The sequence below is a fragment of the Eriocheir sinensis genome, chromosome 8 (assembly GCF_024679095.1).
Source record: "Eriocheir sinensis breed Jianghai 21 chromosome 8, ASM2467909v1, whole genome shotgun sequence".
Taxonomy (NCBI): domain Eukaryota; kingdom Metazoa; phylum Arthropoda; class Malacostraca; order Decapoda; family Varunidae; genus Eriocheir; species Eriocheir sinensis.
The window spans coordinates 12,654,133-12,670,130 of record NC_066516.1 but is presented as its reverse complement, the minus strand read 5'-3'; the positions used below and the strand labels follow the sequence as shown (position 1 = coordinate 12,670,130).

The window sequence follows — 15,998 nt, the reverse complement described above, 5'->3', positions numbered from 1 at the left end:
AGGAGCAGGGGGGAAAGAGAGAGAAAAACAGTAAGGGAGATAAAGGCGGTAGAAAGAGGGAGAGAAAGGGAAAGAAAGGGGATGAGGAAGAGGAAGAGAAAAACAGTAAGAGAATTGAAAGTGGATGCTGTTGAAGACATAAAGTTGTAAAAGAGTAGCAGCAGCAGCAGCAGCAGTAGTAGTAGTAGTAGTAGTAGTAGGAGAGAAGTAAAGGAGATGAGGGTGGATGTTTATGAGAATGCTGAGTTGCAGAAAAAAAATACTAAGTGGATGAGAGAGCAAGATGGACGTAGATGAAAGATGAGAGGGTTTAAAGAGATGGTGGTATAAAAAAAAAAAAAGTGGGCGAGGAGGAAAAAATGGACAACTAGGAAAAAGAAAGCGAATAGGAGAAGACGGATAAAGAAGGAAAAGAGAAGAACGAAGATGAGGGAAGGGAAATAATGATGATAAAATTAGTTAAGAGACAGAGTATACCGCACCCTCCCATAATCCACCTCTTACTAACAGCTGGGTGGATGACTAGATGGATGAGTGGATTGTGTGGTCGGGTACAGTGCATGCGAACCTTAATGGCGTAGAAAAAAAAAAACAATATCTACTATCACCACCAGCACCACCCCACTTAAACTCCTTCCACCCCTTACATCCTCCTCCACTGACTTTAATCCACCCACCAACACCACCAGCACCACTCCACTCAAACTCCTTCCACCCCTTACATCCTCCACCCACTAACTTTAATCCACCCACCAACACCACCAGCACCACTCCACTCAAACTCCTTCCACCCCTTACATCCTCCACCCACTAATCTTATTCCACCAACCAACACCACAACAACAAACTCCTCCTATTCCACCTCCACCACTCAACTCCATAAACACATCTCCTCTCACGAACTTTCAACCTCCACCATCACCACCACTCCACCGATCAACTCCACCCACGCACCACCTTTCTGATCTCTCTATCTATTTTTATTCACCACCACCACTACTCTGACTCCATCCATCTCCACCCACTCATCCCTCTCCTCCACTCACCACCACCACCATCACCGTCGTCCCCTTTGTAATCCTATATGGAGTAAAATATTTTGCCTCTCCCCAGCACCCTTCACCCCCCTACCCCTTACCCCCTACCCCAGACACCCCTATAACAGTACATTCTATCCTGACATTGATACCGACATACCACATACTACACTTCCCTCCCTTCCCTTCCCCATTCTCCATCCCTCCCTCCTTTCCCCTTCCCTCCCCATCCCTTCCCTCCGTCTCGACACTGGTGCACATGTAAACAAACAGCCAAAGAACGTAAACAAACAAACAAATATCTTTTAACTCATCCAGGGCTAGAAAACTATTTATATGAGGATTAAATTAAACTTGCACCATGTTTTTTTTTTTTAAAGGGCTTCGTGTTGTTTAAGTATGAATGTGTATTATGATGCTTATATGTGTTTGTATGTATGTATGTATGTATGTATGTTTTTTGGTGTTTATGTTTGTGTGTTGTGATATTATGATGTGGATGTGTTCTTTGTCGTTGTGGATGTGTGAGTTTGTTTTTTCTAAGTAGTTGTGTAATGTTATTAGTTCGTAAGGGAATAGCTCTTGGATGTAGGATAAACATATAGATAATTGAAGAGCAAATAACGGTAACCCAAATAAATAAATGCGAATAAGAAATGAACAGAAAATAGTAAATAAATGATAAAAAAAGTAAAAAAGCAGGTAATAAACAACAGTAAATATAAAAAAAATAATAAAGCAGGCTAAATAGAAAAAAGAAAAATATGGTTGCGGACATACATAACCAGATACACACACACACACACACACACACACACACACACACTTATGGCGCAACTCAGATGTGTGTGTGTGTGTGTGTGTGTGTGTGTGTGTGTGTGTGTGTGTGTTAGCAGGCAAGGTGAACTAAATTTAAAGAGGGAAATAACACGCATAGAATATATTGACAGCTTAGTTAAAAAAAAAAATGTAAATGTTCACTCTCTCTCTCTCTCTCTCTCTCTCTCTCTCTCTCTCTCATTAGTGGGTATTAAAGAGACCAAACAAGACCGTAGGATCATGAGGTCACACACACACACACACACACACACACAGTTGAGCGTGACCCACTTTAGGAGATGTGTGTGTGTGTGTGTGTGTGTGTGTGTGTGTGTGTGTGTGTGTGTAAGGGGAATAGGACGAGTAGAATAGGTAAGGAATATTATTAGAAAGATGAAGAAAAAGGAGAGAGAGAGAGAGAGAGAGAGAGAGAGAGAGAGAGAGAGAGAATACCTTTTACACACACGTTATTGTTGACTAAGAAGGGCGTAAGGGAGAGAACGAAGGGCGGGGCAGGGCGAGAGGGGGGGTGGGAGATTGGGCAAGTCACCTGTGCGAACGTGTGCTACCTGGCGATACAATTAAGGGAGGTAGGACTAGGTAGCCCAGGTGTGCTTAAAGGGGAAAAGAACACGCATAGAATTCTGTCGTAACTTCGTAAAAACAAATAAAAAAATCTGTCGGTAAAATCAAGTGTCTGAGTTATAGAAGGGATGTGAGGTCGAGACTCGTATAGAAAGAAAGGAAAAAAAGAAAGGAAAAAAAGAAAGGAAAAAAGAAAGAAAAATTAATATGTCAGTTATAAGAGCAAACAAGAAAGAAAAAGAAAGAGAATAAGACTGAGAGAGAGACTGTTTTGTATTATGTAGTCAAAGTTAAAAGGAAGAAAGAAAGAAAAAGAAAGAAAGAATGCTAGACTTAAAAGCAAGCAAGAAAGAAAGAGAATAGAATAGAGTAATATAGTGTCAAAGTTAAAAGAAAAGAAGAAGAAAAAAAAGAATGTTAGAGTTAAAGAATGAATGAGGTCAAAACTTCTTAAAACACATAGATAAAAAAATAAAAAAATAGATTGACGAGTTGGAGATAAGATGCGAGGTCGAGGTCGAGGCGTGACGGGAGACTCATGAACGGAGAGGATGAGTAACAGAATGAGTCAACAAAAAAAAATATCAAACCAAGAGAAAAAGAAAATGACTATACGAAAAAGACTAAAAAATGAATAAAAAAATTTGACGATAAAAATGACAAAAAATTAAAAAAATACTATAAAAAATGACTAAAAATGACAAAAAAATTACTATAAAAATGACAAAAACTACTATAAAAATGACAAAAAACTACTATAAAAATGACAAAAAACTACTATAAAAAATAAGCAACACGTAACGATTCTCAGTAACTAAGCTTGAAAATAAAAAATAAAAAAAAAAAAATCGCATCTGCAGCAACACTAATGAAGCTAAATATAAACAGCAATTAAAAACGTGCGTAGCAAAGTTTAAGAGGTGCTGGTGATGTGTATAAAGAGGGTGAAGCTGTGAGTTAAGTAAGGTGTTATGGGGGAAGGGGGATGCTGAGTGGGTATGTGAGTGTGTGTGGGGGGGATGAGGAGAGAGGGAGGAAGGGTTGCTATGTTAAAAGGAATGGAAGGGATAGATGTTGTGTAAAGGGATGCTGAAGGAATGGTGTATATTGAAGGGCCAGTGTATAGGATGTTGCGAGGTGTGAGAGAGATGATATTATAGGAAAGTTTAACCCATCCGCTGCGATTGGCACGGATTTCCCTTTCACTGGTAGCCTGGTAACATATAGTCCCAGGTCTTCCTCTTCCTCTGTGGTGGATAGTGAAGTGTTTCCCACGTGGTATTGGTGTACTGGATATCCCCTCCCAAGATGCATGACTTTACATTTTTCTGCATTGAATTGTAGCAGCCACTTTCTGTTCCATTTCTGTAGCTTGGTGAGGTCTTCTAGTAGGAAATTCGCAGTCAAGGGGTTAAAGGAATGGTGAATGTGTAGCCTACTGGGGCGGTGTAGGGGTGTTGTGGGGCTGCAGTGGTGGTGCTGAGTGTGTAAGGGATGGCTGTCGTGTTAGGAAGAGAGGACTTTGGTATAGAGTTGGGGATGCTGCGTAAAGGAATGGGGCGGTGTAGCGCTGCTTGGGTCAAAGGTTAGGTTAGGTTAGGTTAGGTTAGGTTAGGCCCTGGGATGGATGCTGTTTGACAAGGTTAGGTTAGGTTAGGTTAGGTTTGACAAGGTTAGGTTATGTTAGGTTTGACAAGGTTAGGTTAGGTTAGGTTAGGTTAGGTTAGGCCCTGGGATGGATGCTGTTTGACAAGGTTAGGTTAGGTTTGACAAGGTTAGGTTAGGTTAGGCCCTGGGATGGATGCTGTTTGTCAAGGAATAGTTGCTGTGATATATAGAAGGGGCGGTGTAGAGTAGTCTAGATGATGAGTGTAAAGGAATGGTTGCCGAGTATTGAAGGGGCAGTGTAAAGTGTAGCCTAGATGCTGAGTGTAAAGGAATGGTTGCCGCGTACAGAGGAGCGAGCTGGCAAGAGCGTGGGTGTGGCCGGCGGGGTGACGCAGCGCTCCGGGCGAGGGCTGACCCGACACGTGACTGCGGTGCCTCAAGGTGGGGTCGCGCGTGGGGCCGTTCTTCTTTCCTCACCTTCCCCTAGCCTTCACCCCGGGGTCAAGGCTGTGGGAGGGAGGGGTCACGTCACGCTGCCCTTGAGTGGTGGACGAGTGGACGCAGCGCCGCACCTCTCACATCGACTATTTCCAAAGTCCGACAAGGAGGTTGACCCGTTCGCTGCGATTGGCACGGATTTCGTCTTCACTGGTAGCCTGGTAACATATAGTCCCAAATCTTTCTCTGCCTCTGTGGTGGATAGTGCAGTGTTTCCTATGTGGTACTGGTATGCTGGATATCCCCTCCCATGGTGCAGGACTTTACATTTTTCTTCATTGAATTGTAGCAGCCACATTTTGTTCCATTCCTGTAGCTTGGTGATGTCTTATTCAAGGGGTTAATCGGGTTCTCATGAGTGGTTTTTCACGTTCATAGTGCAGAAGGGTCAAGCTACCACCAGGGTCATTAAACTACCCCATGGAAATCCCCCAAACGCCTACGAAAGCCTTGTCAAATAGTGGTGAAGGAGCAGAAATTTGTAAGACTACGGTCAAAGACTGCCTCCTCCCCGCCCTTCCCTCCCTTACGGCAACCCAAATAATCGAGGCAGTTCGTGAGAGGAGGCGGATGTCACGGAATGGAGGAAGGTCACTACTTTTTCCCTGCTTTTGTTAGGGAGACAAGAGCACTACTGTAAAAAAACCTATACGCCCCGTGACTTCCTTGGTTCCTCACGTTTTCCGCCGCACCACCACCACCACCACCACCACAGCCGCGACCTCCAAGCTTAGTCTCTCGCAATGGTAGTGTTGAAATATTTGGTGACTGGCGTGTTCCTCTCATTTGTATAGATAAGCGTGAGGCGTTTTATATCCCCTTCGTCACGCCCTGCACCCCTTGGTTTATACTGCCCCCCTTCCTCACCCCTTGCAGCCCCTCTTAATGCCACCCCGTCCTCGCCTTCACACTTGTAATTATCACCCCTTTCATCCCTTACCTTACACCTCAATGCCACCCCGTCCTCGCCTTCACACTTGTAATTATCACCCCTTTCATCCCTTACCTTACACCTCACACTGTTACCTTGACCCCTTCTTATCCCTTGCAGCTCCTCTTAACGGTGTGTTTTTATTTTAAGTAAGGAAAAAACAGCGAAATTAAGTCCGTTTTTCATAATGTATCGTCCCCGTTTTTCTTCGTTTCGTTTTAATAATGCGAGTAGCGGGCTTTTTTTTTTTTATTATTGTTTCCTTTTTTTTTGCCCTTGAGTTGTCTCCTTTGTTGTAAAAAAAAAAAAAAAAAAAAAAAATGTCCCCACCTCATACTTCTTATCATCTTGTCACTCCCTACATCCCTTACTCCTTCATTATCACCTCCTCCCCCATACTGTTATCTCACCACCCCCTCGCATCCTTTATACTTCCTCTCAATGCTACCCTATCATCGCTTCACATCCCACCGCTGTCACTCTGCTATACCCTGCATCCCTTACTGACACCCCAGCTTTCTTCATTACCACCTTCCACCTGTACTGTTTCTGTCACCCCTTCACACCCCATTAGTCACTCTGTTGCCTCTTCCACCCCATACTGTCATGCCATCACCCCCTTTCACCCTTTATTCCACCCTTAGATCCCTTCCCGTTACCCTCTTTCCTTCCTATCAATGCTATCCTGTCACCCCTTCACACCCCATTACTGTCACTCTGTTGCCTCTTCCACCCCATATTGTCATACCATCACCCCCTTTCACCCTTTATTCCACCCTTAGATCCCTTTCCGTCACCCTCTACTACACATCACCCTTTCCATTCCTTACCGGCACCCTTTTGTGCTTCTCATTCCTATACTGCGTCACCCCATCCCTTGCACCCTTTACCTTCCATATCTTCACCCTTTTCTACTTCTTATTCCTACCACGTCACGCATCACCTCTCTGTACCCATATCCTTACCATTTCACCCCCTCTCTTGCATCCATTCCTATCCTCCCATCACCCTATTGTACTACCCATAATTCCTACCATTTCACCCCCTCTCTTGCATCCATTCCTATCCTCCCATCACCCTATTGTACTACCCATAATTCCTACCATTTCACCCCCTCTCTTGCATCCATTCCTATCCTCCCATCACCCTATTGTACTACACATAATTCCTACCATTTCACCCCCTCTCTTGCATCCATTCCTATCCTCCCATCACCCTATTGTACCCATAATTCCTACCATTTCACCCCCTCTCTTGCATCCATTCCTATCATCCCATCACCCTATTGTTTCCATAATTCCTACCATTTCACCCCTTCTCTTGCATCCATTCCTATCATCCCATCACCCTATTGTACCCATAATTCCTACCATTTCACCCCCTCTCTTGCATCCATTCCTATCCTCCCATCACCCTATTGTTTCCATAATTCCTACCATTTCACCCCCTCTCTTGCATCCTTTCCTGTCATCCACTCAACCTTTTGCATCCCCATTTCTCTACCACTCACCCCATCTCTTGCATCCATTACTGTCACCCATCACCTTTCCGAACGCCCACCACGAAACAAGACACATTCAGGGCGGTGAAGGGGACGAGAAGGAAGAGGTGGAAGGAGGGAAAGGAGGTGAAGGGGGGAGGGAGGGAAGGTATGCGTCACCTCAAGTTACAGGTGATGAAAAGCACACCTAAGACACCTGACCCAACACCACGTCCATACCTGCACCTCCACCCTCACACCTGCCTAATATGTCCACACCTTGCCTCACCTCCGCCTAGGAACACCTGAGATAGATAGATAGATAGATGGAGAGAGAGAGAGAGAGAGAGAGAGAGAGAGAGAGAGAGAGAGAGAGAGAGAGAGAGAGAGAGAGAGAGAGAGAGAGAGAGAGAGAGAGAGAGAGAGAAATAAGAGAAAAGAAAATAGATATAGATAGAAAAAAAGGAAAAATAGGAAGAACGAAAGAAAGACAAAACAGACAAATGAGAGAAAGAAAAAGAAAGAAGATAGCAAAGAAAGAAAGATAGATCAGCGCTTTCCTTCCCTTCCCTTTAAAAGACAACTAGACCTTTCCCCCCTGACCTCTCTCCACCTTCCACCCATCCCACCCATCCACTCCACAACCCACCATCCACCATTCTTTCTCCCATGACCCCACGTATATCAAACAACACACGAAACAAATGGGGCTGAAAAACAAGGAAAATAAAAGAAAAGAAGGAAGAGGCAATAAATCAGGAAAGGAAAAAAAAAAGTGGGTAAAAAAAAAAGAAGTTGCACCGAAAATATGAAAAGCAAAACCCCGAATCCCACATAACAAAGGAGACAATAAAAGGAAAAAGAAAGAGAAACGAGAGAAAAAAGAAAAATAAAGAAAAATGAGATGAGAAAAAAAGAAATATGAAGAGAAAGAAAGAAAAAAATAAGAGAAAGAGAAGAAAAAGAAAGAGAAAAAAGAGAAAGAAGAAAAAGAACAGAAAAACGAAAAAGAAAAAAGAAATCAAAGAGCCAAGAAAAATAAAAATAAAATTAGGGGATATAAAGAAAAAAAAGGAAACAGGAAAACATAAATCAGAAAAGAAAAAAAGGAAAGAAAAGTAAATAGGGGATACAAAGAATCAAAAAGAAAAAGGAAAACCAATCCGAAATCCGAAGAGAGAAAAAAAAAAACGTAATTGCAACATCAGCGCGAACAGAAAACGGAGAACGGGAGCCGAAAACCATTATTGTCACATTCCCCGAGAGAAAACGAACCCCGCCAACCCATTTCCGTGTGTCTGTATTCTATCCCCCCCCCCCCCCCCTCCGGAAACTGGGTCACGGCCGTCCCGCTGACTCCGTGGACCCGGCGTACCCCCAGGGGCGACACGGGGGGAGAGGCAGGGGCGGGATGAGGCAGGGTTTAGCGGGGAGAAACGTGGATGAGGTGACACAGAGGATGGTGTGGTCGTGTCAAGAGATGGGATGGGATGGAAAAAGAGAATGAGGTGACAGGAGATGGGCATGAGATGGGCACGGGGGGATGGATGGTGAGGAGGGAGTAGGGATGAGGTGGGAATGAGGGGAGAATGGGAAATGAGACGCTGAGGAATGATAGAAGAATAAGATTGGGGATGATGGTGAGGAGGAGGGAGTAGGGATGAGGTGGGAATGAGGGGAGTATGAGATATCAGACACTGAGGAATGATGGAAGAATGAAGATCAAGACACTGAGTAATGAATGATGATAAGATACTATACTGTCCAAACCCCTTATGCAAGAGTTAACCAGCATCTTCACTCTTTCATCCCTCACGCTGGTAAACTCTGGAACAATCTCCCTTCATCTGTATTTCCTCCTGCCTATGACTTGAACTCTTTCAAGAGGAGGGTATCAGGACACCTCTCCTCCCGAAATTGACCTCTGACTTTGAACACTCCTTTAACCTCTGTTCTGGAGCAGTAAGCAGCGGGCCTTTTTATTTTATTTTTTTCATTACACCCTTGCACTGTCTCCATAGCTGTAAAAAAAAAAAAAAAAAAAAAAAAAAAAAAAAAAGCGATTTGAGAGGTTTAGGATGCTGGAAACAACAGGAAATGAAACAGCAGAGACACGCATACATAACATAAGAACACAAACAAATCTGCAAAAGGTTATAAATCGACCTCCACTGAGAAGCTCCTGCCAACTCAACTTACGCCATCAACCCTCACCCTCTATAAACTTGCTTTAAAAAAAAAAAAAAACCTTCCTCTTCCTTTCCCTCCCTTCATTGTTTAATCTCAAAGCATCAAAGCCACGGAGGAGAGGGTTATGAAAAGAATAATGAACGTCCCTGAAGCAGATGATCCGGATATTTCAATTCCAAGGATATAATTTCCGTTGGTGGGTGGGTGGGGTCCTCTCTCCTCCTCCCTGCTCCTTCCTCGTGTTCCTCCCTTCCTGATGTTGCTCGACGTATAGGTACCCTTTTTTTAATGCTCGACTTACCCTTCTTCCTTATGCTCGACGTACTCTTTGTCCTCATGTTTGACTTACCCCCAAGCTCAGTGTATACCCCCTCCCCCCCCATTCCTTCGTCATGTCACGTCAGGAGGTTCGTTTGCTTGTCTTCTAATGCCCTTTGTCCTCAAGCTCAATGTATACCCCCTCTTCCTTCCTCATGTCGCATCTAGAGGTTCGTTTTCTTCAGTTTTCTCAGTGGTTCTCCTTAATCAAGTCTGTCAATGGGTTAAAGTCGATGGTTTATGCTTTCATTTTGTAGTGACTCTTGAGGTTCATTATCCTTTCCTTCGTGCCTCTGACGCTTCGAGATTCAACAATGGTAACAAGAAGATGAGAGAAGAAGGAGGACGTGAGTGTAGGCTATTTTAGATTCCAAGTCGATGGTTTATGCTTTCAGTTCGTTTGACATTATCTGGTTCAGGGGCTTTCATCATCCTTTTCCTTCGGGCTTCTGCCACCTCGAGGTTAAACAATAGTGGCAAGAGGAAGAGAGAGAAAGAAGGACGTGAGTGTAGTTTAGATTCCAAGTCGATGGTTTATGTTTTCCGTTTGTGGTGCAGAGTGACTCAACTTCCTTTACCACCCCCAAAATTTTGCCTCAGGATTGAAAAACTGACCTTGACTTCCTTCCCTGCATGTAACAATAGTGGCAGAAAGGAAAGGAACAAGTGAGTAAGAGTGTTTTAGATTCGAAGTCGATGGTTTATGCTTTAAGTTTGTGGAGCATGGTGACTCAGTTTTCTTTACCACATCCGAAATTCGCCTCAGGACTGAAAAACTGACCTTGACTTCCTTCCCTGCATGTAACAATAGTGGCAGAAAGGAAAGGAACAAGTGAGTAAGAGTGTTTTAGATTCGAAGTCGATGGTTTATGCTTTAAGTTTGTGGAGCATGGTGACTCAGTTTTCTTTACCACATCCGAAATTCGCCTCAGGACTGAAAAACTGACCTTGACTTCCTTCCCTGCATGTAACAGTAGTGGCAGAAAGGAAAGGAACAAGTGAGTAAGAGTGTTTTAGATTCGAAGTCGATGGTTTATGCTTAAAGTTTGTGGGGGTGACTCAGTTTTCTTTACCACTCCCAAAATTTTGCCTAAGGACTGAAAAACTGACCTTGACTTCCTTCCCTGCAATGAGCAACCGTGGCAGAGGAGAAAGGAATGAGTGACAGTATAGTTTAGATTCAAAGTCGATGGTGACTCTTCGACTTCCTTTAAGACCCCGAAATGTTGCCTCAGGATTAAAATACTGACATTGACTTTCCTGGATCAAACAATACGAGTAGTGGCGGAAGGGAAAGGAATGAGTGAGTGAGTAGTATTTTAGATTCCAAGACGATTGTTTATGCTTTCCGTTTGTGGTGACATCGAGATTTTGCCTCAGGACTCGCATACTAACCTTGATGTCCTTCCCTGCAATAGACAACAGTGGCAGAAGGGAGAGGAATGAGAGTGTGTGTGCATTTTGATTTCAAGTCGATGGTTTATGCTTTCCGTTTGTGGTGACCTCGAGATTCCGCCTTGGGACTGATATACTGATCTTGAATTCCTTCCCTGCACGCATAATCCCACGCAAGACGAGTGACAGACTACCGAACTCCATCAAGGGAATCGTCGACCCTTCGCGCATCGCCTTTAGACTCGTGCGCCGGACCGTGAATCTATGTTATTATGACGGCCGTGGTGGGGATGATAACGGGTGGATGGTGTCGCTTCTCTCCTACTGGCGTGAATATACTCGTGATGTTTTTTGTTTCCCTCTTTTTGCACGGTAAAGGGGGACACATCAAGGACTGACCATTCTTCCGATTCCAAAAAAAGAAAAAGTCGACACCCTGCTGTTAATACAAAAATGGAGAGATGCCGAATAACCCACAAAATACTGTTCCAGGAGTGTTTTTGTAGGCCGACTGATCTCCTTTGGGGCCTTTAGGAAATATCTGTTGTAAGAGCCGAAAGCGTCAGAGAACATGGACCTTAGTATTTGAAAGGCAAGTTAAGAGAATCGTTTTATGGGTTAAGTGGTAGTGTTACGAGACTTTGCATCCTGAACGTCATGTGAATCGTTATATATGAATCGTTATATGGGTTAAGTGATAGCGTGCTTCACTATACGACTCCATTCCTCTCTTTGGATAACCCCTTCTTCCCACCTCCTCTCCCCCAGCGTCCATTCACGATTTCATCTCAATGTTTGGCGCGAACTTTTGACTCGTAACTAAACTGCTTGAGAATATATGGTTTTATGCCCCGATGTTGTCTCTCTCTTTATTCTTTTTCTGATCTTTATGTTGAGCGCCGACACTTCTGGCTTTTAACTTCTTTTATATACGCGACTTTTATCCCGTTCCCTGTTCCCTTGAGTGTACCGGACATGGCTATTTATACACCTGACTTTTGAAACTGATTTACTATGCCAATATCAACTATCTATACACCTGACTTCAAACTGATTTACTATACCAATATCAACTATCTATACACCTGACTTTTCAAATTGATTTACTATACCCATATCAACTATCTATACACCTGACTTTTCAAACTGATTTACTATACCAATATCAACTATCTATACACCTGACTTTTCAAACTGATTTACTATACCAATATCAACTATCTATACACCTGACTTTTCAAACTGATTTACTATACCAATATCAACTATCTATACACCTGACTTTTCAAACTGATTTACTATGCTCATATCAACAATCTATACACCTGACTTTTCAAACTGATTTACTATGCTCATATCAACAATCTATACACCTGACTTTTCAAACTGATTTACTATGCCAATATCAACAATCTATACACCTGACTTTTCAAACTGATTTACTATACCCATATCAACTATCTATACACCTGACTTTTCAAACTGATTTACTATGCCAATATCAACAATCTATACACCTGACTTTTCAAACTGATTTCCTATGCCAATATCAACAATATATACACCTGACTTTTCAAACTGATTTCCTATGCCAATATCAACAATCTATACACCTGACTTTTCAAACTGATTTACTATGCCAATATCAACAATCTATACACCTGACTTTTCAAACTGATTTACTATGCCCATATCAACTATCTATACACCTGACTTTTCAAACTGATTTACTATACCCATATCAACTATCTATACACCTGACTTTTCAAACTGATTTCCTATGCCAATATCAACAATCTATACACCTGACTTTTCAAACTGATTTCCTATGCCAATATCAACAATCTATACACCTGACTTTTCAAACTGATTTACTATGCCAATATCAACAATCTATACACCTGACTTCAAACTGATTTCCTATGCCAATATCAACAATCTATACACCTGACTTCAAACTGATTTACTATACCAATATCAACTATCTATACCCCTGACTTTTCAAACTGATTTACAATGCCCATATCAACTATCTAAACACCTGACTTTTCAAACTGATTTACTATACCCATATCAACTATCTAAACACCTGACTTTTGAAACTGATTTACTATGCCAATACCAACTGTCTATACACCTGACTTTTCAAACTGATTTACAATGCCCATATCAATTACTATCTATACACCTAACTTTCCAAACTGATTTACTATACCCATATCTATTGATTTACTACTGATTTACTATATACATATCTACTTTTATATTATGTAATCCTTTGCCCTTTAAACATCTGTTGACATCCGTATTTAGTTATCTCGACTCGGGAATGCCAACAAGGAGGTTACATCCTATCGGCGGGGGTTCCCTACATTCGTATCTACACACAGCTCTTTATAGTTTGTCCTCATATAACTCTTTACTACACTCATACACCCTTCAAGCTTGTTCTCATATCTTTCTTTTCTTCACTCATTTCCATACGTCATTCTTTAACTAGTTTTCATAATATTCTTTACTACATTTGTTTATAATCTGTTGTTTTCCTTACTTTCATTTTACTCCTTCTCCTTACTTTCCTAACTTGTCTTTCTTTAATTTACTTATATATCTTTTTACTTTACTTTGATTTACTTCTTTTATTTGTTTTATTACTCCACTCATCCACACACCACACCATAAGATTGAAATCATATCTATCTTTACTTAATTTAGCTACTTTCTTCACTTTACTTCTTTACTATCTTTACAACACAAATCCTCACAAAACACCACCAGCCTGTCATCACAATTATCATCTATCTTGACGTTCTTCACCGGCAGCCAACCAGTCAGCAGCCGTCCGCGTCCTGTACACCGATAAAACACGAGATTGCTCCTCCTCCTTCACATCCGTCGCCACCCAGATGCTCTCCTTCCAATCGCATCCATCAGCCTCCCTCCACCCATTACCCCACGCCCTTGAATCCACATCCACCAACCCCCTTTCCCTTACCATCCAGATGTTCCCCTTTCCATCACATCCAACAGGCTCCCTCCTCCCCCTTTCCCTTGCATCCTCACACCCAACCTCGGCCTACCTTCCCCCCTTGCAACCACACCCACCACCATCCACCTACCCCTCTTGCATCCACATCCACTAGCATTCTCTAACCCCCCCTCCCCCCCTGCATCTTCATCCCCCACCCTCTCCCCTTCCCCCCACCCCCCCTCCTCGGCCTACAAACACACAGTCCACTTTACTTCTGACCTTTCGCTAGTTTCTGAGCGGCGCAGCGGAGGACCTTGTGGCTCAGAGTCCATAAAAAAGGATTAGTTTCTCCGCCTCCACAATTATTACGAAGTGAGGCGAGAGAGAGAGAGAGTTTTATAAGGGGTTCTTACATGGAGGTAGAATTGGTGGAGTCGACACGGTCCGCTATAATCCCATTCATTGAGGTGAAGCCGACGAACTGTCAAATTTACGGCCAAAAGATGGGGGTCGGCGAGCCTGGCCGAGCCCATTAAGAGGGACAACACCTGACACCTGGCCGTAAAGATGACAGCTCGGGCGGATTCACGTGTTCTTGGGCCCAGAAATGTTTAAAAATATGACCCTTACACCCACCCACATTTCGACCAGGCTTTCGTTGAGGTTATGGGTGAAATATTTCGTCCATGGCTAATAGTTTTATGAGCCAAGTGATAGTTTACTGACCAGGCTTCTTCTGCACCATGAATGTGAAGAAAACACTCATGAGAACCCGACTTTCTTTTTCTGTTTTTCGTTGCCCTATCATTTAGCATAAGTATTTTCCCCTCCTTTTTTCCCCCTTTTCACTCTGTTTTTTCATGTATCTTTCTCCATGACGTCTTTCTGAGCTGTTGTGTGAGCCGAAAGCGTCTGAGAACACGGGTTTTTATATACTAGTCACAGCCCAACAAAGAAGCTCCAAACATATCCATAAATAAAGACGTTCCTTAGGTGGTTCATTGATTATTGGAGCGTTCATATTGGCGCCGCAACTGCTGGGTCAAATGGCGCCGATCCTTAGGTGGCCATTTTGCGAAGTAGAGATTTATATTGCCTCTTTGTCTTCCTCTCTTCGGCCTTCTTTCGTCGGCTCTTCTTCGGCGTCTCTTTCGCAACTCTGACGCAATAAATAACAACATAAGGGTGCCGCAGGGGTCTCACCAGGGTGCTACGTTCTCCCTTGTTTGTGCTGGCTGGGTGCTGGGTATTTCTCTCTTCGGCCTTCTTCTTTCGTCGGCTCTTCTTCGGCGTCTCTTTCGCAACTCTGACGCAATAAATAACAACATAAGGGTGCCGCAGGGGTCTCAGAAGGGTGCTACGTTCTCCCTTGTTTGTGCTGGCTGGGTGCTGGCTATTTGCAGAGGTTACCACGCCCACTACTATCCAAGAGGGTGGAGTGTTGGAACCTATTTGCGTCACGGCAATAAGTTTAGATTCCTTCTCCTCCTTTCTTTCTTTCTCTCTTCCTTTCTTTCCACCTATAGAAGTTTTTGAGTTCCCACTTTAGAACATCAAGTCAATGGGTTTGGATTCCTTCTCCTTTTTTTTCTTTTTTTTCCACATATAAAAGTTTTTGAGTCTCCATTTTAGAAAGTTAGGTCAACAGGTTTAGACTCCTCCTCCTCCTCCTTTCTTTACAGATATAGAAGTTCTTGAGTTTTCATTTTATAATCTCTCTCTCTCTCTCTCTCTCTCTCTCTCTCTCTCTCTCTCTCTCTCTCTCTCTCTCTCTCTCTCTCTCTCTCTCTCTCTTACTCCTTTCTTTACAAATATAGAAGTTCTTGAGTTTTCATTTTATAATCTCTCTCTCTCTCTCTCTCTCTCTCTCTCTCTCTCTCTCTCTCTCTCTCTCTCTCTCTCTCTCTCTCTCTCAGCAGGTGATTCATGTTTTCTCCACTACTACGAGATAATGCAATCAGACTGGCCACACTTTATCTTATATATACTTTTTTTTGGGAACCCACAAGGACACTTTTGCTTTCCTCCAAACATAAAAGCAACCAATAAAAAAAATAAAAAAATAAAAAATCATCCTGCTCTCACAAAACCGCAAATTAAGAACACACATGAAGGTTCTCTCTTAAGACCCAAAATTAAGCGGACATAAGGTGATAGATATTCTTC

General features: G+C 42.8%; 1 long non-coding RNA gene across 27 annotated transcripts; it reads right to left on the bottom strand.

Moving 5' to 3' along the window:
- Positions 1–11,913: 11,913 nt before the first annotated feature.
- LOC126995535 (uncharacterized) lies at positions 11,914–14,011 on the bottom strand. 27 transcript variants are annotated; one of them, XR_007750389.1, is made up of 5 exons: positions 12,999–14,009; positions 12,715–12,762; positions 12,571–12,618; positions 12,427–12,522; positions 11,932–12,378 (listed from the first exon to the last, which is right to left on the bottom strand). It is a non-coding gene; the product is annotated as an uncharacterized LOC126995535 (long non-coding RNA). The 27 variants fall into 27 exon arrangements; XR_007750395.1 differs by lacking the exon at positions 12,427–12,522 and having other exon boundaries at positions 11,932–12,234; positions 12,283–12,378; XR_007750391.1 differs by having other exon boundaries at positions 11,932–12,282; positions 12,331–12,378; positions 12,427–12,762; positions 12,999–14,011.
- Positions 14,012–15,998: the final 1,987 nt, after the last annotated feature.